This window comes from Hipposideros armiger, unplaced genomic scaffold (genome assembly GCF_001890085.2).
Source record: "Hipposideros armiger isolate ML-2016 unplaced genomic scaffold, ASM189008v1 scaffold_2, whole genome shotgun sequence".
Lineage (NCBI taxonomy): Eukaryota > Metazoa > Chordata > Mammalia > Chiroptera > Hipposideridae > Hipposideros > Hipposideros armiger.
In genome coordinates, this window is record NW_017731352.1 from 4,410,800 (window position 1) to 4,435,323 (window position 24,524).

At 35.2% G+C, this 24,524-nt stretch overlaps 1 protein-coding gene across 8 annotated transcripts in view; it reads left to right on the forward strand.

Moving 5' to 3' along the window:
* EHBP1 (EH domain binding protein 1) overlaps nt 1–24,524 on the forward strand; it is a 322,290-nt gene that overhangs the window by 147,473 nt on the left and 150,293 nt on the right. The gene's annotated exons all lie outside the window — the stretch shown is intronic.

A 24,524-nucleotide genomic window follows, 5' to 3' on the forward strand; every position in this document is an offset into this window, starting at 1 on the left:
GAGTACAGAGTATGAAACCTCTGTCTGTAAAGTTTTATTTAAAAAGCATTATTTACATATATATATTTACACACATAGACATATACACATACATTATGGAAGGAATTACAAGTAACTTCGTAGTGATTGCCTTTGAGGAGAAGGGTCTTATTAGGATGGAGGGTATGCACAGCTTGAGGAAGATATTGCTTTTTCTTTTTTAACCTTTCTATAGTTGAATTTTCAAATCTTACACACGTTTTATTTCTGTTTTTGTTTGTTATATTAATATAGGTTGTGGAGTACTGAGATGATGAATTTTTTTGTTGTTGTTACTGCCTTCTGTACAAGATACAAGATAAAATTTCCTAAAAAAAAAAATATTATCTTTTAAGAGAGGAAGTCACTCTTAGGTTTGATCAAGGGTATTAAACTATTTTTTGGTGGCCTGGAGTTTCATCAGCTACCTTGGTGTTTAGCACTGGAGTCCAGGTATGGAGGCTTAGCAATAGGGCACTGGACCCTCTGTTCGACTTCCTCAGCACAAATCCACATTTATTTATTTTACATGTTGGAATTTGTGTAAGATTTCATTTGGGAGAAAAATGGACCACTGCCAAACCAAGAAACGAAAATACTAGCTACACAATTATGTATGAGATGAAGAAGATTAGAGTCAATGGCATACTGACAATAATTTAAAAAATGATAAATGGCAGGTGAGAAAGCACAGTAGTATGGGGTTTACTCATCATAGGAATGAATATGTGTGTTCACCACAGTAGACTGTGTATATTCCTGGAGACTTTGCAGTATTAAAGCAGAGTAAAATAATTGACCATTTTGGCAACCGTGAGTCAACATGAAAGAGTCTTACTATGCTTTGTATACAGTATTTATTTAGGAAAGTTTTACATCAAAATGTTTTCATTAAAATTATTAAAGAGTTTTAATGCTTAGTATGCTTTCTGGCCAATTATTTTCCTTATGTGTAAATTGAAAAGGAGACAATAGTTCAAATAAAGCTTTTGAAAAAAACAGGATCAAATTTGAAATAGCTAGATAATAAAAGGATATTACACCAGAATTATTTTGCGTAACAAAGTGCCAGACTGCATTGAATGGCAACTGACTGCAGAGGCCGAAGATCATTTATTATCATAAAATGACAAGTGCTCAGCCAGATGACTAATTTCCCCACCTGTCACTTGAAGCTTCTTATTTTTAAGGAAATTTTTGAAAAAGAACTCAGACCAGAATTTAAACAAAGTGATAATAAACATATTGCAAATAAAATTCAAATTACCCCCAGAGGCAGCTAAGGACCCAAGGAATCCTCAGTGTCATAAATCTACATAAACTCCACACTTAACCATTGATTTCTGCATTTGTAAAATGATAAAAACCACACTTTTAAAGACAACTTAGAAGCCTGCATGGAAGCCCCTCCCAAGAGACACCAGAAACAGCACACCTAGAGACCGGCTTCAGACCACACCAGAGCACTACCTGGTTAGCCCCACAGGCAGCATACCCAAAGGGTGTACTTAACAGGCACAAGAGCCCACAGGGGCAAACTGCACTCAGAAGGGTCAGCCCCCACACAGCAGCTCATACACTGTGGTGAAGCCAGCTCTCACAGTTAGTCAGCTTGGGAGTCAGTCCCACCCACTAACATGCCAAAAGTAATCCAGGCTCAACTATAACAGGAGAATACACACAACACACACACAAGGGACACTTCTGGAACACATGCACAGGAGATCAGGAAGATTGTGCCATTGGGCCACACAGGAACACACTACATAAGACCACTCAGCAAAGACTGAGAGACGTAAGAGATCTACCTGATACATGAAAGCAAACTCAGAGCGACAGCCAGAATATAGAAATAAAACATGTCCCAAATAAAAAAACAGGAGAAACATCCAGAAATAGAGCTAAATGAAATGGAGGCAACCACCCTACCAGAGACAGAGTTTAAAACACTGGTTATAAGAATGCTTATGGAACTTGCTGAGAATTTCAACAAAGAGATAGTAAGCATAAAGAACATAGAAACCATAAAAAAGAACCAGTCAGAAATGAAGAATACAATATCTGAAGAATACACTAGTAGGAATCAACAGCAGATAAGATGAAACAGAGGATCGAACCAGCGATTTAGAAGACAAGATAGCAGAAAACACCCAATTGGAACAACAAAAAGGAAAAAAGAAGAAAAATGAAGATAGTTTAAGGGACTTTTGGGACAATATGAAGTGTAACCACATTTGTGTCATAGGAGTACCAGAAGGAGAAGAGAGGGAGCAAGGAATTGAGGACCTATTGTGAGAAATAATGATTGAAAACTTCCCTAAGCTGGTAAACAAAATAGACATACAAGCCTAGGAAGTGCAAACAGTCCCACACAAGATGAACTCAAACAGGCCTACAGCAACACACATCATAATTACAATGGCAAAGATTAAAGATAAAGAGAGGATCCTAAAAGCAGTAAGAGAAAGACAACTAGTTACATATAAGGGAGCTCCCATAAGACTGTCAGATGATTTCTCAACAAAAACTTTGCAGGTTAGAAGAGAATGGCAGGAAATATTCAAAGTGATGAAAAATAAGGGCCTACAACCAAGAGTGCTCTACCCAACAAAGCTATTATTTAAAATTGAAGGAGAGATAAAGAGCTTCCCAGACAAGAAATGGCTAAAGAAATTCATTACCACAAGCCAGTATTACAAGAAATATCAAAAGGACTCCTTTAAGCAGAAGAAAGGAGAAAACAAACAAGCAAAGGTAAAAAATATGAATAATAAAATTGCGATGACTGTACCTATCAATAATCACTCTAAATGTAAGTGGATTAAGTGATCCAATCAAAAGACACAGAATGAATAAGAAAACAAGACCCATGCACATGTTGTCTACAAAAGACCCACCTCAGATAGAAAGATACACACAGACTGAAAGAAAAGTGATGGAAAAAGATATTTCACACAATGGAAATGAGAAACCAGCTGGGGTAGCAATACTTATACTGGAAAAAATAGACTTTAAAATAAAGACTATAATAAGAGACAAAGAAGGACATTACATAATAATAAAGGGATCAATCCAGCAAGAGGACATCACCCTAGTAACCATATATGTACCCATCATAGAAGCGCACCTAAATATATACAAAAAAAATATTGACAGACATAAAGACAGAGATCAACAGTAACACAATCATAGTAGGGGGCTTTAACACCCCACTGATACCAATGGATAGGTCTTCCAGAAAGAAAATCAACACGAAAAGTTTTAAATGACACATTATACCAGATAGATTTAATTGATATTTTTATAGCATTTTACCTCAAAGCAGCACAATATACGTTCTTTTCAAGTGCACGTGGAATACTTTCCAAGATAGACTACATGTTAGGCCACAAAACAAGTCTCAGTAAGTTTAAGAATATTGAAATCATATCAAGCGTCTTCTCTGACCACAATGATGTGGAACTAGAAATTAATTACAAGAAAAAAACTGAAAAACACACAAACACATGGAGGCTAAATAACATGCTACTAAATAATGATGAGGCAACAATGAGATCAGGGAGGAAATCAAAAGATACCTTGAGAAAAATGAAAGTGAAAACACAACTTAAAATCTGTGGAACACAGTGAAAGTAGTCTTAAGGGGGAAATTCATAGCAATGCAGACCTACCTAAAGAAACAAGAAAAATCTCAAATATGGAGTGTAGGATCTGGAAAAAGAACAGCAAACAAAGCCCAAAGTACAAGGAAGGAAACAATAAAGATCATAATGGAAATAAATGAAATAGAGACAAAAAAAATAACCAAAAGATCACTGAAACCATGAGCTGGTTTTTTTGAAAAGATAAACAAAATTGACAAACTTTTAACCAGATTCTTCAAGAAAACAAGGACCCAAATATATAAAATCAGAAATGAAAGAGGAGAAATGACAATGGACCCCATAGAAATGCAAAAAAATTAAGAAAATACTACATGCAACTATATGCTAACAAACTGGACAATCTGGAAGAAATGGATAAATTCCTAGAAGTATACAGTCTTCCAAGGCTGAGTCAAGAAGAAACAGAAATCTGAGGAGACCAATTACAACTAACAAAATCGAATCAGAGATCAACTAGCTCCTAACAAACAAAAGTTCTGGACCAAATGGCTTCACAAGTGAATTTTATCAACCATTCAAAAAAGAATTAACACCTATTCTTCTAAAACTATTCCAAAAAATTGAAGAGGAGGGAAGCCTCCCAAGCTCATTTTATGAGGCCACCATTATCCTGATTGTAAAACCAGACAGACATTACAAAAAATAAGAAAACTATAGGCCGATATCCCCGATGAACATAGATGCATAAACCCTCAACAAAATCTTAGCAAGCCAAATTCCGCAATACATTAAAATGATCATACCCCACAATTGAGTGGGATTCATTCCTGGTATGCAAGGTTGGTTCAAGATCCGCAAATCAATTAACATGATATGTCACATAAACAAAATAAAAAATAAAAATCATATGGTCATATCAATAGATGCAGAAAAAGCATTAGACAAAATCTAGCATCTATATGATAAAAACTCTCAGCAAAGTGGAAATAGAGGCAACATATCTCAATGTAATAAAGGCTGTTTATGACAAACCTACAACTAATATCATACTCAATGGGGAAAAAGCTACAAGCATTCTCCTTAAGATCAGAAACAAGACAAGGATGCCTACTTTCACCACTTTTATTCAGCATAGTTCTGGAAGTCCTAGCCACAGCAATCAGAGAAGAACAAGAAATACAAAAGACATCCAAATGGGAAAGGAAGAAGTAAAAGTGTTGTTATTTGCAGAAGACATGATACTATATAGAGAGAACCCAAAAGATTCCACCAAAAACTATTAGAACTGATAAATGAATTTAGTAAATTAGCAGGACACAAAATTAATACTTGTAAATTGGTTGCATTTTTATATACTAGTAATGAACTATCAGAAAGGGAAATTAAGTAAACAATCCCATTTACAATTGCATAAAAAATAAATAAAATATTTAGAAATAAATTTAACAAAAGAAGTAAAAGACTTGTACTCAGAAAATTATAAGATATTGAAGAGAGAAATTAAAGAAGATACAAATGGAAACATATACTATGCTCATGGATAGGAAGAATTAATATAGTTAAAATGTCTATGCTACCCAAAGCAATCTATAAATTCAATGCTATCCCTATGAAAACACCAATGACATTTTTCACAGAACTAAAACAAATAATACTAAAATTTACATGGAACCATAAAAGACCTCAAATAGCCATGGCAATTTTGAGAAAGAAGAACAAAGCTGGAAGTATTATACCACTTGATATCAAATTATACTACTAGGCTATAGTAATCAAAACAGCATGGTATTGGCATAAAAACAGACACATAGATCAATGGAACAGAAATATGGAACAGAGAGCCCAGAAATAAAACCATCCCTTATGGCAGTTTAATCTATGACAAAGGAAGCAAAATTTACATTGGGGTAGACAGTCTTTTCAATAAATGGTGCTGGGAAAACTGGTCAGATACATGCAAAAAAAATGAAACTATATCACCTTCTTACTCCATGTACAAGAATAAACTCAAAATGGATTAAAGATTTAGATGTAAGAAGAAAATACAGGAGGTAAACTATCAGACATTATCCTTAGTAATATTTTTACTGACATATCTCCTTGGGCAAGAGACATAAAAGAAAGAATAAACAAATGGCACTACATCAAACTAAAAAGTTTTTACACAGCAAAGGAGCCCGCCAACAAAACCAAAAGACATCCTACTGAATGGGAGAAGATATTTGCCAATGATACATCTGATAAGGAGTTAATATCCAAAATTTATAAAAATCTCATACAACTCAACACAGAAACTAACAGTCCAATTGAAAAATGGGCAGAGGACCTGAACAGACATTTCTTCAAAGAGGACATACATATGGCCAATAGACATATGAAAAGATGCCCAACATCACTAATCATCAGAGGAATGCCAATAAAATCCACAATGAGAAACCACCTCACTTCTGTCAGAATGGCTATCAACAGCAAATGTTGGTGAGGATGTGGAGGAAAAAACCCTCATGCACTATTGATAAGATTACAAATTGGTGCAGCCACTTTAGAAAACTGTATAGAGATTCCTCAAAAAATTAAAAATAGAACTACTTTATGACTCAGCAATTCCACTCCTGGGTATTTATCCAAAGAAAATCCAAAACACTAATTCAAAAAACTATATGCAACCCTGTGTTTACTGCAGCACTATTCACAATAGCCAAGACATGGAAACAACTGAAATGCCCTTCATTAGATGATTGGATAAAGAAATTGTGGTACATTTATACAATGGAATATCACTCTGTCATAAAGAAGAATGAAATTTTACCATTTGCAACAACATGAATCGACCGAGAAGATATTTGCTAAGTTAAATAAGTCAGGCTGAGAAAGATGAATACCATATGATCTCATTTGTATGTGAAATCTAAAGAACAGAATAAATGAACAAACAAAACAGAAATAGACGCATAGCTACAGAGAACAAAATGATGGTTGCTAGATGGGAGGGGGGTTGGGGAATGGGTGAGAAAGGTGAAGGGATTAGGCGGTCTAAATGGGCAGTCACAAAATAGTCATGGGGATGTGAAATACAGTGTGGGAAATATAGTCAATATTGTAAAAACTATGTATGGTGTCAAATGGGTACTAGACTTATCAGGGGGATCACATAAATCATATAAGCACTGTACTATACACCTGAAACTAATGTAAAATAATATTAAATGTGAACTATAACTAAACATACATATGTATATGTGTGTAGTCATGGGATGTAAAGTACAACATAGGGAATATAGTCAGTGGGACTAGAATAGCTGTGTATGGTATCAGATGGGTAGTAGACTTGTTGGTGTTATCACTGATTCATACACCTGAAATTAATTATATATACACACACACACACACACACACACACACACACACACACACACATGCATACACACACACAACCATCCAACAACATAAAATAACAACTTAGGCTCAATGGTGGCTAACTACCATTTACTGACTATGAATATAAGTTAATAAATATATAACTCTGAACTCCTAAATATGTTTCATGCAACTTAATGTAAACTGCAGTCCAAATTATAAGAAAGAGCTTAGGAATATAAATGACATTGTTGACAAATGTATCTGCTAAAATATATTATTAAACACTGTATACACAATTGCATAAAAATCACAATATGAACAGCCAGCTATTAATGACAATAAATAATCCAAACAAATTAAATTTATACTTTTGTGATAGCATAGCAGAGAGCCCCATTGCATATCTGATGATGAAATGAGCCTGGTCGTGTGGGGAAGGGCTCCCTCAAAAATCCTGATTGGTGGAGCTCCAGTGGTTGACAGTGATACTACTTTCCACTTGCTCCATCTCTAAAATTGAAAACACCATAACTCAAGGCCTAGCTAAATACTTGTAACTGAAGCCTTCACTCATATTGTTGCCTCTTTCTAGAAAGTTCTATCAAAGACCTCATTTTGCATTTGGATGTTTTTGAGCTTGATTACAGATTGCAGTAACTGTGAGAAGCCCAGTGTAAACCAAACTCAAAGTTACACACAGCAGTCTCTTTGATTGGTCCCAGCAACAAATTCAAACCACAGGGCAAACACCCCTTTTAGCCTTGCACATAAAGACCTCCTTCTAGAAAGTTCTTTACTTCCATTTCTGTCTATGCACAACTGTGCAGAATGGTGCCTACAGGCCATTCATGCTGAAAAACAATAACCACACAATCAGGCTATTAATTTCCTCATATGTAAATTGAAAATGTCTCAAAACTTCCAAGGAAAATCATAAATAGAATGAGGATCAAAATTTAATTGAATATGATAATAAATACACAATTATTTTGAAAAATAAAATGCCAAGCTGCATTCAATGACAGCTGTGGGAAAAAGGTAAGCTGAAGTTACCTATAAATTTTTTACTTACTGGAATACCTTACTTATCAGAATATGCTGTGCCTCAATAATACTGAATAAATGGGACACTCCTGTATGTATCACCTGTTCTTCGTTAGTACTCTTTGGGTTATAACTAATAGAAACAAGCCATTTGGTTGTTTGGTTGTTTGGTTTTTTCCTTAAGCAAAATGGAGAACGTGTTATAAAGACCCAAGGAAATTTTGTAGAACACTAGGCAGAGGATACAGCAAGGCCTGTTTTACCTGCTTCTCTCTTTTGAATGCCTTCAACCTGCCTTTACCTTTTTAATGATAATTTAGTCAAGCTTGCTTTCTCCCTGCAAAATAGTTTATGTTCTGGAACTTAGTTTCTCTACCAGCAAAGCTACCTTTCTTTCAGTGTGGCTGACTTTAGCTAAAGGTTAAGAACAAATTACATTAAATCAACTACTTTTTCTTAATATGTATGTGGAGCATCCCAGAATTATTTTTTAAGATCTTATTAATCACATGAGTCTCTAGTTAATGGAATTTGAGTTGGAATTAGGATTACCTGTGGGCTATAGGAAGCCCCAAATGACAGTTTAAATAAAAGAAAAATTTATATCTCTCTTTAAAAATGTTAATGGTCCAGTGCTGATACAGTAGCCTCACAAAGTCATCAGGGACCCAGTCTCCTGTTTTGGTGATCCACCATCCTCAGCATAGACTTCTACCTTCTGGCACAAGATGGCTGCTTGAGCCACAGCCAATGTGCCCTATTCCGGTCAACAGGAAGAAAGGGCAAAAACAGTCATACCAACCTCTAGCAAGAGAGACTAGAAAATGGATCTTTATTCTGGGCAATTGTATTATCTGTATAAAAATCTAGGGTTCTATTATTAAGAAAGAAAAGGAGAATGGATATTAGGGAACAGTTAGCTGGCTGTGCCATAGACTTTAAAGTATGAGTTCTTTGGGCAGTGCAAATGAGTCTAAATTTTGGTGTCTCTTCTATGAGAAAAACTGAAACAGTCATTTTAAAATGACATTTCAAAGCCATTCATGTAAACTTTAAAGGAAAAACAACAGAATAGTTTATAACAGTATAAAGAAGTCTAGGAACAGTACAATAGAATGCAGCAACAGAAAACCCAAGCTATCAAAAGTTGAATAGTATTTCCTTTAAAGTCAGCTCACTACATTTATACCGGGGGTGCCAAAAAATGTATACAAGTGGACACTTTGGTCAAAGTTGCTCAAGCAGTAGTTTGCCATAAATCAGAAGTGTCTGGACGCTGATGGTAACCACTTTGGGCACCTCTTATAATTGCAGAAGTCAAACATGACTTGTTTTCATCTTTTGTTTTTGGTATGTATTGAGTATTACAATTTTAATACTTTTTTTCCTTTCTTAAAATGTGTATACATTTTTTGGCACCCTCTGTATAATGATGTCTGAAAGAATTACTAGTGAGGATATTGAGAAACATTCCCTTTTTTGTCACCTGCAATATCAATTCTAAAATATATTTGGACATATGTATTGCAGGGCCTGGACTAGGGTGCGGCAAGAGAGGTTTCTCGGGCACAGAATTTTAGAGGTACTTCCTCTCAGGTTGGTGCAAGTGCAAACCCTACATCTCACCACCCTAAGAATGAATGCCTCCTTCAGTTTTGTGCTCTAGGCACTGCCTTGCCTCACTCTAGTCCCAGCCCTGGTGCACAGATGGGGCAAATATGACAGACAAATGTACAGTGGTCATAACCCACATAAAGGTCTTTACAGAATGAAAGAATTAGCAACCATAGCGTTGAGAATATCATTAAGAATGTGCCTCTTGATTTTTATGACTGTATTCAATGGGAGAGATAAAAATGCTAATTTTTTGTTTAAAAAATAAAGTGATTAGAATGCTTGCCTTTGAAACACATTTTGTAAAATAATTAAGTGTGATTTTGAAAGGTTGCTCTTTTATATCAATGCAAACGTGGCACTTGTTAAACCCAAGAGTTAGTGTCCCCTTAATTTTGGCAATAGGTCCCTCGATCCTAAGAAAACATTCACTCTCAGCGTCATGCATGAACCTGAAAATGAGTGCCTCCTTAAATTTTGAACCAAAAATTGATCAATAAAAGGGGACCAATCCTAGCTATCAGAGCAAAAGAATGACCTTCTGTAAAACAAACTTACCACAAAAATAAAAGATACTTGGCCAACCGAGTGGTGCGATGGTTAAGAACTGGCTTGGGACGCCAGAGGGCCCCGGTTCAGATCCCACATATAAAGGACAGTGTCACTGCCCTCCACAGCTAAGGTGCTGAACAACAGCTCAACCTGGAGCTGGGCTGCCGTGAGTCGCCGGCGATGGCATAGGCTGCAGCCCCTGTGGCAGTAGGTTGCCATGGGCTACCGAATGTAGCCAGCAGCCAGCGTGAGTGGCCAGCAGCCGCAGTGAGCGGCCGTCCTGAAGCCGGCGACTGATCTGCCTCGCCTGGGAAGAGCGCAATGATGGTGCCAACTTGGGCCAGTGAAGCAACGTCCTCCACAACTAGACTGAAGAACAAAACGACAGCAACTTGTCTGTTCCCCTTCCCCCAATTCCCCAGCACTGTTCCCATCCCCCCAATTCCCCAATAAAAATCTTTAAAAAAAAAATAAAAGATACTTTTAAAAAACTTCTAGTTAACATTTTAGTGTGTTTTGACTGGACATTTTATTAATAAATGAAACACAAGAAATAAGTCAGACAGAGAAAGAAAAATACCATATGATTTCACTTATGTGGAATCTAAAAAACAAAACAAATGAACAACAAAACAAAAACAGATTGATGGTTGCTAGGTGGTGGGGGTTTGGTGGAGGTGAGTGAAAAAGGTGAAGGGATTAAGAAGAACAAATTGCCAGTTATAAGAATAGTCATGGGGGTGTAAAGTACAGCATAGGAAATATAGCCAATTATATTGTAATAACTATGTATGGTGTCACATGGGTACTAGACCTAATTGGGGTGATCACTTCGTAAATTATATAAATATCTAATCTCTGTGTTGTTGTATACCTGAAACTGTTATAACATTATATGTCATCTGTAGTTGAAAAAGGTTTTTTTAATAAAAATATTATAAAATAAATGAAACAAGAGCAAGTAGTCACCAAAAATAATAATCTGAGTCAAAATGTTAATCACGGTGAATCTAGATAAGGAATATGTGGGGTTTTATTGTACTATATTTGCAACTTTTCTGTAGGTTTAAAATTTTCCCCAAAGGATGGTAAAAAGTAATCATTTGAGAATAGGAAAGAGCTCTTAGATATGAAAAAATATAATTTAAAAATTTAAAAATTATAAACACTTGATAGAATATTGCAGAACATCAAATTAATGAATTAGAAGACAAACTTGAAAATTTCTCTTTAGAATTCAAAGTGAAAGTGAAGAGATTAAAATAATGGGAGGAAAAATAAGAATAAAGGATAAAGTTAGGAAATTCAGTATATTTATAATGGGGATTGTAGAGATAAGAAGAGATGAGGAAAATAATTATCAAAGAAAGAGAAGAGAATTTATGTGAGCTGAAGAAAGACTTGAGTCTTTAGATTTAAAGGGCTCACGAGTACCAAGTAAGATGAATGGAATGAGATCTAAGCCTATACATATACTGATAGTACTTTTGATTTTTCAAAGCCACATTACCTACAAAGGAAAGATTTTTATCATCAGATGCTTTTGTAACATTTTATGCTGGAGACAGTAGAGCATATTTATATAATCAAAAAAAAATGTCTGCAAAAGAATTGAGAAATATCAAATATATAAAAATTCATGAATTTGTAGTGATACTACCCAAATAGTTGACTTTGGAAATTGCTAGGGCACCTACTCATTATTGTATAAATTGATAAATAAAAGAAAAGAGTCAAGTATTTATCCTGACTTTCCTTAATGAAGTATATTCCAAGATAATTAAATAGCTGAAGGGAAAATTTTTCCCCATAAAAGGATTATAGCTATGAAATGCAGAAGGAATGATGTTAGAAAACTCCCCACTTTATAATCTCTAATGAAATAATGAATCTAGCAACAATCAACATGGCTGCTAAAACCTTTAGAGGAAAGGTCTTGTAATAGATGAATGGATTGTACTGACAATACTTAACTGTAGTGATCAATCTAATATCATTAAGAGTAAGACAGCCAGTCATTTTGTGCCTTCTGATATATAGCAATAGAAAGTATATGAAATTACCTATAAAGTATTCTTGCCAAAGATTCAATGTAAAACAAAAGATATTGTAAAACAAAGCCACTGGTTGTAATAACTACCAGTTTACAAGAAATACTTGGGGGTAGAGGAATATATTGGGTTGTCAGAAAAGTCATGATACATTTTTGCAACGAAAAACAGAAAAAACACATCATGACTTTTCCAGTATGAAACCAATATGAAATGACACCATGAAGATACAATCAAACAAAAACAGAATGTGGGAAATCCTCCAGAACAAAACACCCAATTCATTTAACAAATGAATAGCTTGGCAAAAGTGGAGGAAGAGAGGAGAAATTATAGATTTTAAATATACTTATCTTTTAGAGATATATATTGGGTTATTTACTGTTGAAATTATAGGATTCTTGGATTTGTTTTAATGTGTGTGGGGGATGGTATTTGGAGGGAATAATGAAACAAAATTAGAAAAAAATGTGGATAACTTTTGAAGCTGAGTGGTGGTTACATGGCATTCATTATAATATTTGTTCTGTTAAAATTTTCCATTATAAAAATTTAAAAAACAAGACTTGAAGGATTGAGTAGATGTAATATAATTCTGGTAAGACTCTGAGAGGGAAAAGAAAGAATAGAGCAGAGACTATATTTGAAGAGATAATGTCTGAGAAGTTTCTAAAACTGATGAAAGCTGTAGTCTGCTGATTCAAGAAGCCTAATAAAATCTCAGTCAGGATAAAAAAAACTCCAAACCCAGAGACCTCATAGTGAAACTTCAGAAGATGATTGATCAATTGATAGACAGGCAGATGGATGGATGGATGGATGGTTGGATGGATGGATGGATGGATGGATGGATGGACGGATGGACAGACAGACAGAAAGAAAGATTTTTAATAAGCCCAAGGGTGGATAAAAAGCCAAAATACTTTCAAAGGAACATGGATGATTTTAAACAGCATCAGTAGAAACCAGAGACAGTTTGATGTTGTCTTCCATATGATGAAAGAAAATAACTGTCAGCCTAGAATTGTATGTCCAATGAAAATATCTTTCAAAAATCAGGACAAAAATAAAGATGTTTCCAAATAAATAAGTTTGTTACCAGCAGACCCTTACTAAAGGGAATTCTAAAACATGTAACTTAGGCTGAAGGAAAATATTCATGAGAAAGTCAGGAAGTCAAGAAAGAAGATCACACAGTGGCAAATATGCGGATAAATTTAAGCACAAATTGATAATGTAAAACAATAATATCTCATGCTGGGCTAAAATAAAAGAATTAAAATATATAGCAATAATAATATATAAGCTGGGAGTGAGGATAAGTACACTAATGTATTCTAAGATCCTTATGTTATTGGATAAAGATATTTATTGATTGCTCTTTAGATATTGATTAGTTAAGTAAACATGTAATTTTTAGGGCAACTAGTAAAAGGATAGAAACATGATGTATAACTTTCAAGCTAGAAGAGAGAACAGAGGAAAGATTTTCAGAAATAGTAATTTAATAAAAGGAGATATATTCAACAAAAGGAGAGAAAAATAAACATGAAGTAGCTGGAACAAATAGAAAACTTGAAATAATTTGATCGATTTAATATCAAATTACTAGTAATTATACTAAGTCAAAGTGGGCTGACTGCTACAGTTATAAAAACAAAGATTATCATTCTGGATTTTAAAAAAATTCAACTATACACATCTAAAGATAGATATATGAAAGATTGAAATTAAAAGACTGAAAAAAGGTTTACTGTGAAAACAGCCAAAAGAAAAACTACTGTTTTAAAACTACTAGCTTTATTAATATCAAATATGATAGGTTTTAGGGTTAAATGCATAACTAGATATAAAGCTGATCATCTCATCATGATAGAAGGTTCAGTTCACCAGAAAGATATTACTTTTGAATTTACATCCACCTAATAACATATTCTCAGGATGTAAAAAAAGCTAACTTTGAAAGAACCATAAGGAGAAACAGATAATCCATATTATAGTGAATAATTATAGCACATCTCTATATAGTTGATGGACTACACAAAGTAAAAAAAATCAGTAAGATTTGAAGACTCAATTAAAATTTTGACCTTATAAAATACTACACTACACAACTGCAGAATCCATTTCTTTACAAAGAGTGACTATATCTTAGACTCTAAATTAAGTTTTTAACAAATTTCAGAGGGTTGAAATTATGGTTTCTGCCCATAGTGCAATTAATTTAGAAATCAATAACAAAACAATAACTAGAACAAGCCCATATTATTGAAAATTAACATACTGTATATACTTTCAAGTAACCTATAGGTCAAAGAAAAAATTATGAACAGGAAATAAAGTATAAATCCAATAAAAAATTTTTTTACTACTGCATTGATGAGGAAGATATTTACAATCAAGTTGAACTACTGTAATCATTTCAATGATGGTTTTATATGTTACCTTGAATTTCTTGCTTGGCACTGTTTTTTTAATGTAAGTCCCAACTTGAAAGGCTTGCGGAAGAAACCTAGCATGTTTGAACTTGGAGAAGAGCCTCAAAAACAATCATAGTACAGTTGAGTTAATAGAGCAACTAGATATCATAAAATGGGTTAATATTACTTTTACTGTCTGTTTCCAGGACATTAAAGTAAGAGGTTAGTTAGGACATTTTTTTTTTTAAGATTGCTGTGCAGATTTTATTTATTTTTAAATTTTTATTAAATTTATTGGGGTTAGTAAAATTATATAGGTTTCAAGTGTACATTTCTATAATACATCATCTGTCTATTGCATTGGGTGTTTATCACCCAGAGTCAGTTTTTCCATCACCATATGTTTGATCCCCTTTATCCTTCTCTGTTACCCTCCCACCCCCACTTACTCTCTGGTAACCACTAAACTGTTGTCTGTGTCTATGAGTTTTTGTTTGTCTTTTTGTTTGCTGCTTTCAGTTTTATATCCCACATATGAGTGAAATCATATGGTTCTTGACTTTCTCTGATTTATTTTGCTTAGCATGATAATCTCAAGATCATTCCATCCATGTTGCTTATTTTCAATAGTAACAGGTATTCTTTAACTGTTTTATGAAGGCCAAACTACTGTGGGACATATAAAACGCTTTAATACCTGGATTAAGAGTTGTTATATAAGGATTCATATATACACTATATATTGGCACCATTAGTGCCATTATTATTAGGGTGTGTGAGCATTTTCTTTGCAAACCTGCATGTAGTTAGATCATTAAACCTTAAGTCTATAACTCAGAAATTATTTTGTCCTTTAAAAAACCCCACAAAACTTTTAATAATTGAGCATTCAGCATAGTGCTACAGAAAGAATACTTTTAAAGCTAGATTAAACCCCTCTAATAATGATCTTATTGGAAGCAAAGCCAATAATTGAAAAATACATTATGAATAAATTAATAATTTGGGGGGGATGTAAACTTTGTAGTATTACTTTACAGTAAAATATATTTATGTTCTAGAGATAAATTCCAAAGTTTGGGACCGTTCTCATATCCAGAATGTCTTGTGAAGCTCAAGGATAATTGTTGATGTACATCATAATTTCTAATTCTATGATGCATAAAAATCCTGAAGCTATTTATTTACCACCACCACCACCACCACCACCAGATGCTATTGTAGTGGAAACTTTTCAGTAGGTCTCTCTTACTTGCCTTCGGAAAACTTGGGTTTTAACATAGCCAGGCTTTTTTTTTTTTTTTTACAAGGATCATCCACATTTAACTTCTTATATATAGTAAAACTTCATTAAGTTCACAGAATAGAAAAGGCTCATCTAATTGAGTGACCAGTATATGTAACAGAGTTTATTTTTATTTTTAATAGAAAAACACTTTTTTTTAATATACTCACCATAACTTCAATTATTTTTTATTTTTTTAAATATTTTTTTATTGGGGAATTGGGGGATGGGAACAGCGCTGGGGAATTGGGGGAAGGGGAACAGACAAGTTACAGTCCTTTTGTTCTTCAGTCTAAGTTGTGGAGGACGTTGCTTCACTGGCCCAAGTTGGCACCATCATTGCGCTCTTCCTGGGTGAGGCAGATACAGTCGCCCGGCTTCTGGATGGCCGCTCACTGCGGCTGCTGGCTGCTCACGCTGGCTGCTGGCTACATATGGTAGCCCATGGCAACCCACTGCAGCAGGGGCTGCAGCCTACGCCGTTGCTGGTGACACAGCAGCCCAACTCCAGGTTGAGCTGTTGTTCAGCATCTTAGCTGTAGAGGGCAGTGTCACTGGCCCTCATATGTGGGATCCGAACCGGGGCCCTTTGGCATCCCAAGCCAGTTATTAACCATCGCGCCACTTGGCTGGCCCATAACTTCAGTTATTAAGTAGAGGCCCTTATTTGGTCCTCATTTAATGAGTTAAATATATAATGTACACTTATGATTTTCACATGATATAAAATAGTTCATTTAATTATATGTTGTTCCCCTTATATATTATATTTCTTTAAAAGTTGTCAGTGTTTTAAATTTACATAACAAAACCTTATACAGCAGATGTTATACTCATTTTAGCTCGTACTATTCTCATAAATTTAGAATTGACTGAAACAAAATGTTTTTAATATAGACATTATTTTGCTTGTTTGCTTTCCCCCCCAAAAAATGTATCTCTAATTTTTTTAGAAAGAAAAAATTACTTCAAAATATTTACTTAATACAAATTAACATGCCATATCCAAAATATTACCAATTCTATATTAATAATACGTGAATGAGGTGGCTTTAGAATATATATAACCAAGGATATTATTAGTATGTTTCTTAATTTTGAAAATATTAACTCAGACATATGTGTAATGTATAATTCCCATGACCAGCAACCATAATTTAAATAAACATTAGCAATAAAAATACACTCATAGAAATTTCTAAAAGATATTTTTCAATAAAAGTATCACTTTTATCTGACTCTGAAGTCAAACTTTTTATTCACTTTGAGGGAAGAATCTAAACTATAAAGTAGTCTTATATTAATTCTTAGCTTCCTAATACCTCAAAAAGATGGAAAGCTAAATGAACAGTACATTGTTTGCCACTTCCTTTTTAATTGAGTATACATGGTATTTAGTTCAAAATAAAAATTTCTTTGAGTGCCACGATTAAATTTTCTTAATCATATAAAGCATCATTAGTAACCTGAATATTTTCATTATAAGAAATACTCTCGTGTACATTTGTATAACGTTTTTAAAGGGTATGAGATGCAAAAGTGATGTAAAATAGAATCTGAAAACATCTCAAGAGTTAACCTTTTTTGACACTGGGTTAGAGATACCGGTCATGTGGAAATACAGAAAGCAATTCAATAGTATGTATTGCTACTCTTAACATGGTCTGAACATGAATTAAAAATAAATTATTTATCCTACTAAAATGAGATTACTTACCTTAAAATTTGCCAAGACAAGGGGTAGTGTATTTCCATTAAATATTTGTTAATGATAATGCTAGTTGATTTTGCTTAGGTGAGAAATCAATTAACAACAGATGAAACAAAAAAAATGCATGATTACATTCTTTTTCTAAAAAAAAAAAGTGTTCAATGGGACTGGCTTTCAAAGTTTTTTGGAGGTGGGGAGGGGTCTTGGGGGGAGGCAGTGTCCACTAAATACTTAAGACATCTTAAAAGACATCTGAGGACATGCTTGGCCTCATATGCTGCTTCATGCATTCATTATTTATATAGCCCTTACTCTGCAAGGAACTGTGCTAGGAACTAGGAGGAAAAACATGACTAAGATAAAGCCTTTGTCTTCAACAATCTCCAACCTACCCAACATAGCAGGCACATAAATAAAAAGTCTGTTCAGTATAATTAGGGCTATAATAGAAATAGGCTGGAGTACTTTAAGAGTACTACTGATCCCTTGTTATGTCTTCTCTGAGCACTCCTCATTAAAGACTAGGAACAGGGAAAATGTATGTGTGTGTGTGTGTGTGTGTGTGTGTGTGTGTGTGTGTGTGTGTGTAGAGGGTATAGTGTAGTGTAGTGATGATAAGAGGGGCAGCAAAGGTCACAATTGATCTGAGCTACTGAAAGACAATTAGAGTTCATTAAGTGAGCAAAGAAAGAGGAGAAGGGCATTTCAAAAGGAAGATGGGCAGAAGCATTGTAGTATGAAAGTGCCACTACTAGTGTGATTGTAAGTGGAATAGTTGAGTGGGGTACCTGGACATAAAAATGGAATCAGGTTGTAAAAATTGTTGGGTATGATTGCTAGAAATTTTGACTTTATTGTGTAGACAGTAGGAATCAGTAGCAATCTATTGAAACGAGGTACTGAATGGCACTACTGTTGGGTTGTCAGAAAAGTCATGACGTATTTTTTCTATGTTTTTTGTTGCAAAAATGCGTCATGACTTTTCCGACAACCCAATGAAAGGCTGCAGTAGCTTATGCACCCAACTGTATGGATGAATCTCAAATGGCATTATACTAAGTGAAAGAAGCCAGACTCAAAAAGCTACATTCAATATGATTTCTCTTATGTGGCATTTTGCAAAGGAAAAACTATAGAAACAGAAGAAATACACCAGTGGTTGTAAGGGGTAAAGGGATACATGGGAATTTTGGTGCAGGTAATGGAATGGTGCTATTGGGTTGTTGTAAAAGTCATGACGCATTTTTGCAACGAAAAACAGAAAAAATATGTCATGACTTTTCTGACAACCCAATATATCTAATTGTGGTGGAGGTTACACAACTGTATGCATTTGTCAAACTTACAAAGCTGCTCACTAAAATGGTGAGTTTTACTGTAGATATATTCTATCTTAACAATAACAGTTATAAAAATAATAATCATAGTAATGGCTACAAAATCAGAGTGGTCCCCGAGCAAGAGAGCACCCCTGTAACAGAATTAATAGCATTTCCAGAGCAGCTTGTCTTAACCTTCCATCTCCATTGCCTTATCCCGACTGCCTTCACTGTATTCAGCTTCTGCTGTTCACTTTGACTTTTGGCATTTTTTTCTTAGGCTCCATGGACTTCACTTGATAGCTCTTGGCTCCAAGATTGTAAAACAGAACCATTGCTCCACCACTGATTTCCAGGCTCAACTTTGCATGCCCTTGATTTCTATTTGGCAAAGGAAACTTTCACATGATCAGTTTCCGTAGAATGAAAACTTTGAAGACAGTGTGAAGGATAGAGAGTGAACAACCTAAAGACAGGGATATAGATAGGAAACTTTTACAATAGTCCAGGCCAGAAATTGTGAAGGCCTGAGCCATTAAGCAATGCAGTGAAGATGGAATGAATGGGTGAATAAAACTGTACAGTTAGAATAGTCAAGGCTAAGAATAGGGTCTGAGGAAGAAAAAGGGAGAATAAGAATCAACGATGATTCAATAGCTTCTACCTTGGGCAACTGGTAGATAGCTCATTTCACTCATTCAAAAAAATATTTATTGACTACTGAACTAGACACTTAAAAGTCGTTAAGCTCTAAATTTAATATTATGTGGAGTTCTTTTTTTTTAACCACAATTTAAAAATACATTTATTGAACACCCACAATGTGCCAGGTATTATGTTAGATACTGGGTATAACAGACATGGTTTCTGATTTCCTAAGGTACTACAAAGTGAACCCACAAATATATACATAAAAATAATGACAAATGCTTTGGAGGAAAAGAACGGGGTACTCCAAGAGATAATGATGCTAGACCCATTAAGAGACAAACAATAGGAAGAGTAGGGGAGAAGAATTCCAGGCAGCATGTATGAAGGCCCCAAAGCAAGAAATAACTTGTTGTGTTTAAAGAACCGAAAGAAGGCCTATGTAACTGGACTGTAGTAAGCAAGGAGAGTGATGTTACACAGGTTTGGTATCGAAGGTCCTGCCTAGGTCATGGAGGATCTTATAGACTATGGTAACGATTTTAACATTAACCCCATGTGTAGTGGAAAGCCATTGCAGTTAGAGTGTGTGCATGTATATATGTATTGAGAAAAGGGCAACATGATTTGTAACTTCACGTTCTGCAATATAGTTGTTTTAGCCAGTGAACTGTCCCTGCTTTTATCCAAGGACCACCCATCAATATGTGTATTAGACCCATCCCCCTAATCTACTCAAGGGCTTTAATCCTGATTTTACCCTCTCTGTGTCCTGTATCAGTTTCTTACTCTGTATCTGACCCCTTCAATTAGCTACAAATATACTATAACGTAACCCACCTTAAAAAGAAACAAAACTTTTCTTTAGATGCCACATGTCCTTTCGCCTACTTCCTAATTTTTCTGCCTTCTGTTGAAAAAGTAGTCTGTACTCATCATCTCTATTTTTTCAATCTACTCTTAACAGGCTTTTTTTCCTACTTCTATCTTTTGACACCTCCCTGGTTAAGGTTACCTCCATCTTTCCAAATCCAGTGGTCAGTTTTTGTCCTTACCTTATTGGTCCCTTCAGCAGCATTTAAGGTAGCTGATTACTTTTTCCTTTTAACAGATGTGAGTAAAATTGTTTTTGCCAGATAATATATTAACATGGTTCAAAAATCAAAATAATATAATAAAATACACATTGGGAAGTCTTGCTACCACCATCGGAGTCCCCAGTCACCATATTCCACCCTTTTCCACTCCAGCTTCCTAAAGATAACCACTTTTAATAGCTTTTTGTATGTTCTCCCAATGGTTTTTGCAGAGATACAAGCAAATCAAAATGTCTTTTCTTATTCTTTCCTTTCTTGCCCCAAAGGTAGCATCCTGTAAACATTGTTCTGCCCCTTTAATTTTGCTCTTTTCACCTAACAGTATATCATGGAAATCTTCCATTTTAGTATGTGGAGAGCTTTTTCATTCTGTTTTACATCTCTGTTCAAGTGTGTTAATATACCATAATTTACATGTATTTAGTCATTTACACATATATGGTTTGCTTACAGTTTGTTGTTATGAGCAATGCTGCAATGAATTACCTTATACACAGATTATTTTGTATATGGTAGGTAAATTTTCTTAGGTGAGTCAAAAGGTAAACGCCTTTGTAATTTTGGTAGTCATTTGTCAAAAAGGCCTTCCAAAGGGAATGCACCATTTTACAATAAAATATAATCCTGTGATTTAAAATACTATATATACTAGTAATATATTCCAGATTTGTATCTCTAGCTCCAACTTTTCCCTGATCTGTGCCTACTCAACATTTCTCTTTGTGCAGAATTGAACTCTTCATTTTCCTTTCAAACTTGCTATTCTCCTGATTTTCATCTCTCAGTAAATGGCACTGCCATTCACCCAATTGCTCAGGCAAAAAGCTTAGGAGCTATCTTTTCTCCTTCATTTCCTTCATGCTATCTATCAAATAGAACTTTATGTGGTGATGAAAATGTTCTATATCTGCGCTAATATGGTAACCACTAGCCACATGTGCACTTAAAATGTGGCTACTGTGACTAAACTGAGTTTTAAATTTTATTTAATTTTAATTAGTTTTAATAGCCATAGGTGACTAGTGACTACTCTTTTAGATAGTGCAGACTCTTCAGTCCATCAGTAGCAAGTCCTAGAAGTTTTACTCTTCAAAATGTATTCTAAGCCTGACCATGTCTCACCATCTCCCCCACTCCACTGTGGGTGGTATAATCCACATTCAACACTCTCCTGTATTACTTCAGTAGCCTCCTAACTTATCTCCCTGCATCTACTTATGTAACCCATCGAAACACTATTTTCTACATAGTAGAAATCTTTTTTTTTAATTGTTATTATTTGATATTTGATTTATGCAAAATAATATATGAAGTATAAGTTATGGATCATAACAACAAAATGAATACCACCCAATGTTAAGAACTAAAACATTACCAGTGTCAAATCTACCTGTAATGCTTCTGCCCTATCCCTCTGCCTTTACCCCTTGCTCAACCACATAGCTGCTAAGCATTTTCTTGTATGTATAAACCTCTGAATAATATCTTTTTTCAAACTTTGCAAAAATGGCATATCCAAACACCACACAATCTGCTGTTTAATTTTCCTTGTTTATGACCTTTACACAATGCATTATTCTTTAGATAGACATCTCTATTTGTTCAAAATTATGTTTCTAAGAATTATCCATGTTGTTGCATATAGCTGTAGTTTATTCATTTTCACTGCTATATACTATTCCTATGCACCGTGTTTACCACAGTTTATCTGTTCTCCTGTTGATAGAGATAAGAATTCTCCCTCCTTTCCCCAGATTTCTGCTATTGGAAATAATGCTGCTGTGAATATTCTTTATATCTTTTAATATACATATATATGGGTTTTCTTGGGGTAATGGTTCTCAACTCTAGCTGGGAAACTTTAAAAAGTATCAGTGCTTGGGCCCTACCTCAAACCAGTAAATTAGAATCTCTAGCAGTGGAGTTGGACATCAGTTTGTTTTGTTTTGTTTCTTTAATTATCCAGATGATTTTAATGTTTAGCCAGAATTGAAAAACCACTGTACTGAAAAATATTCCTAGGAAGAGTTTCTTCATTGTAAGGATGCCCATTTTAAAATTATTTATGTATTTGCTTACTTATTATAAGAGAGAGAGAGAGAGAGAGAGAGAGAGAGAGAGAGAGAGAAAGAAAGGGAAAGGGAAAGAAAGAGAATGAGAGAGAGAGAGGCTCAAAACAAAAACATTTTTCTGCCCTTGGAAAATCCTTGTCTTTACAAGAGTTCACATTTCATCTCTTCGGTTTTCCTTTACATTAAAAAAAAAAAAATTTGTGCCCAGCATTTCAATAAAAATTTTTATTTTATGCAGGATCTGATTGTTTTGCAGTGTAAAGATCTCCAGAGTATCTTTTGGGACTGGAAATCTCACTGAAATGACCTTTTAAAGTCATTAATCAGATTATGTTACTACCTTATTCAAAACCCACAATGGGGCCGGCCGAGTGGCGTGTTGGTTAAGAGCTGGCTTGGGATGCCAGAGGGCCCCAGTTCGGATCCCACATGTGAGGGCCAGAGACACTGCCCTCTACAGCTAGGATGCTGAACAACAGCTCGACCTGAAGTTGGGCTGCCGTGAGTCACCATCAGGTGGGTTGCCATGTGCTACCGTGTGTAGCCAGCAGCCAGCGAGAGCAGCCAGCAGCTGCTGTGAGTGGCCATCCAGAAGCCGGCGACTGATCTGCCTCACCCGGGAAGAGCGCAATGATGGTGCCAACTTGGGCCAGTGAAGCAACATCCTCCACAACTAGACTGAAGAACAAAAGGATAGCAACTTGTCTGTTCCCCTTCCCCCAATTCCCCAATAAAAATCTTTAAAAAAACAAACAAAAAAACAAAACCCACAATGGACTCCCATTGCAAAAGAAGGTTACCATGGCCTGCAAGGCCCTGTATGATCTGGTTCTTGCCTTTTTCTCCAATCTTATTTCTTCCTACCTGCTGCCTTTTTAATTCTATTAGAGCCATGCTGGTCGTCTGGTCCTCAAGCATGCCCAGTTGTTCTAACCTCAGGACCTTTACATTTATTTTTCACTCCATCTGCATCATTATTTCCCAGATTTTGTCACGGCTTATTCCCTTATTTCATTCAGATCTCTTCTCAATTTAAAAGAGGTCTTCTCTCACTACCCTGTTTAAATCATCCCCCTTCCTCAATCACTGTCTTCTACCTGTATACTTTGTTTACTGTCTTTCCCCTGCACTACTCTATGAGCTCCAGGTGATCAGGGACTTCATTTCTATGTGCTTAGATACCTAGCATGGGTGTGTATCATGTAGTAGGTGCTCAATCAATATTTGTAGCATGGGTGGATGAATAGATGGACAGATAGAAAGAAAAAGGGAAGAAAGGGAGGGAGGGAGGAAGGAAGGAAGGAAAAGTAGGAAAGTAGGAAGGAAAGTCATCCTGACTCTCTTTTTAATAGAGAGTACAGGAAGAATAAGTTCAACAAAATGAATTTGGTTTTTGACAGTTTAAGCTTCTCCTCCCATTCTTTGTACTCCCCTTCTTCCATCTGAAACATGCATCTACACATGGATGTCTTGTCTTGGTGAATTAACAGTGAAATTGGTCTTGCCTTTTTAGATTTTGTAAATATGGCAATTAAAATCTATGTAAGAAACAAAAACAGACCGAGAGAATGACCCTTAAACCTCCTTCATGAATGTCTGAGCTTAGGGTGATAGGAGGTGCTGGGCTGTTGAGGCTTCCCAGGGGAAAACACATTAATTGTGAACTTCACAGTTATGTGTCAGTCATAAACTCAGGAGCTGAAGGATCTCCCCTACTTGAGGGCAACA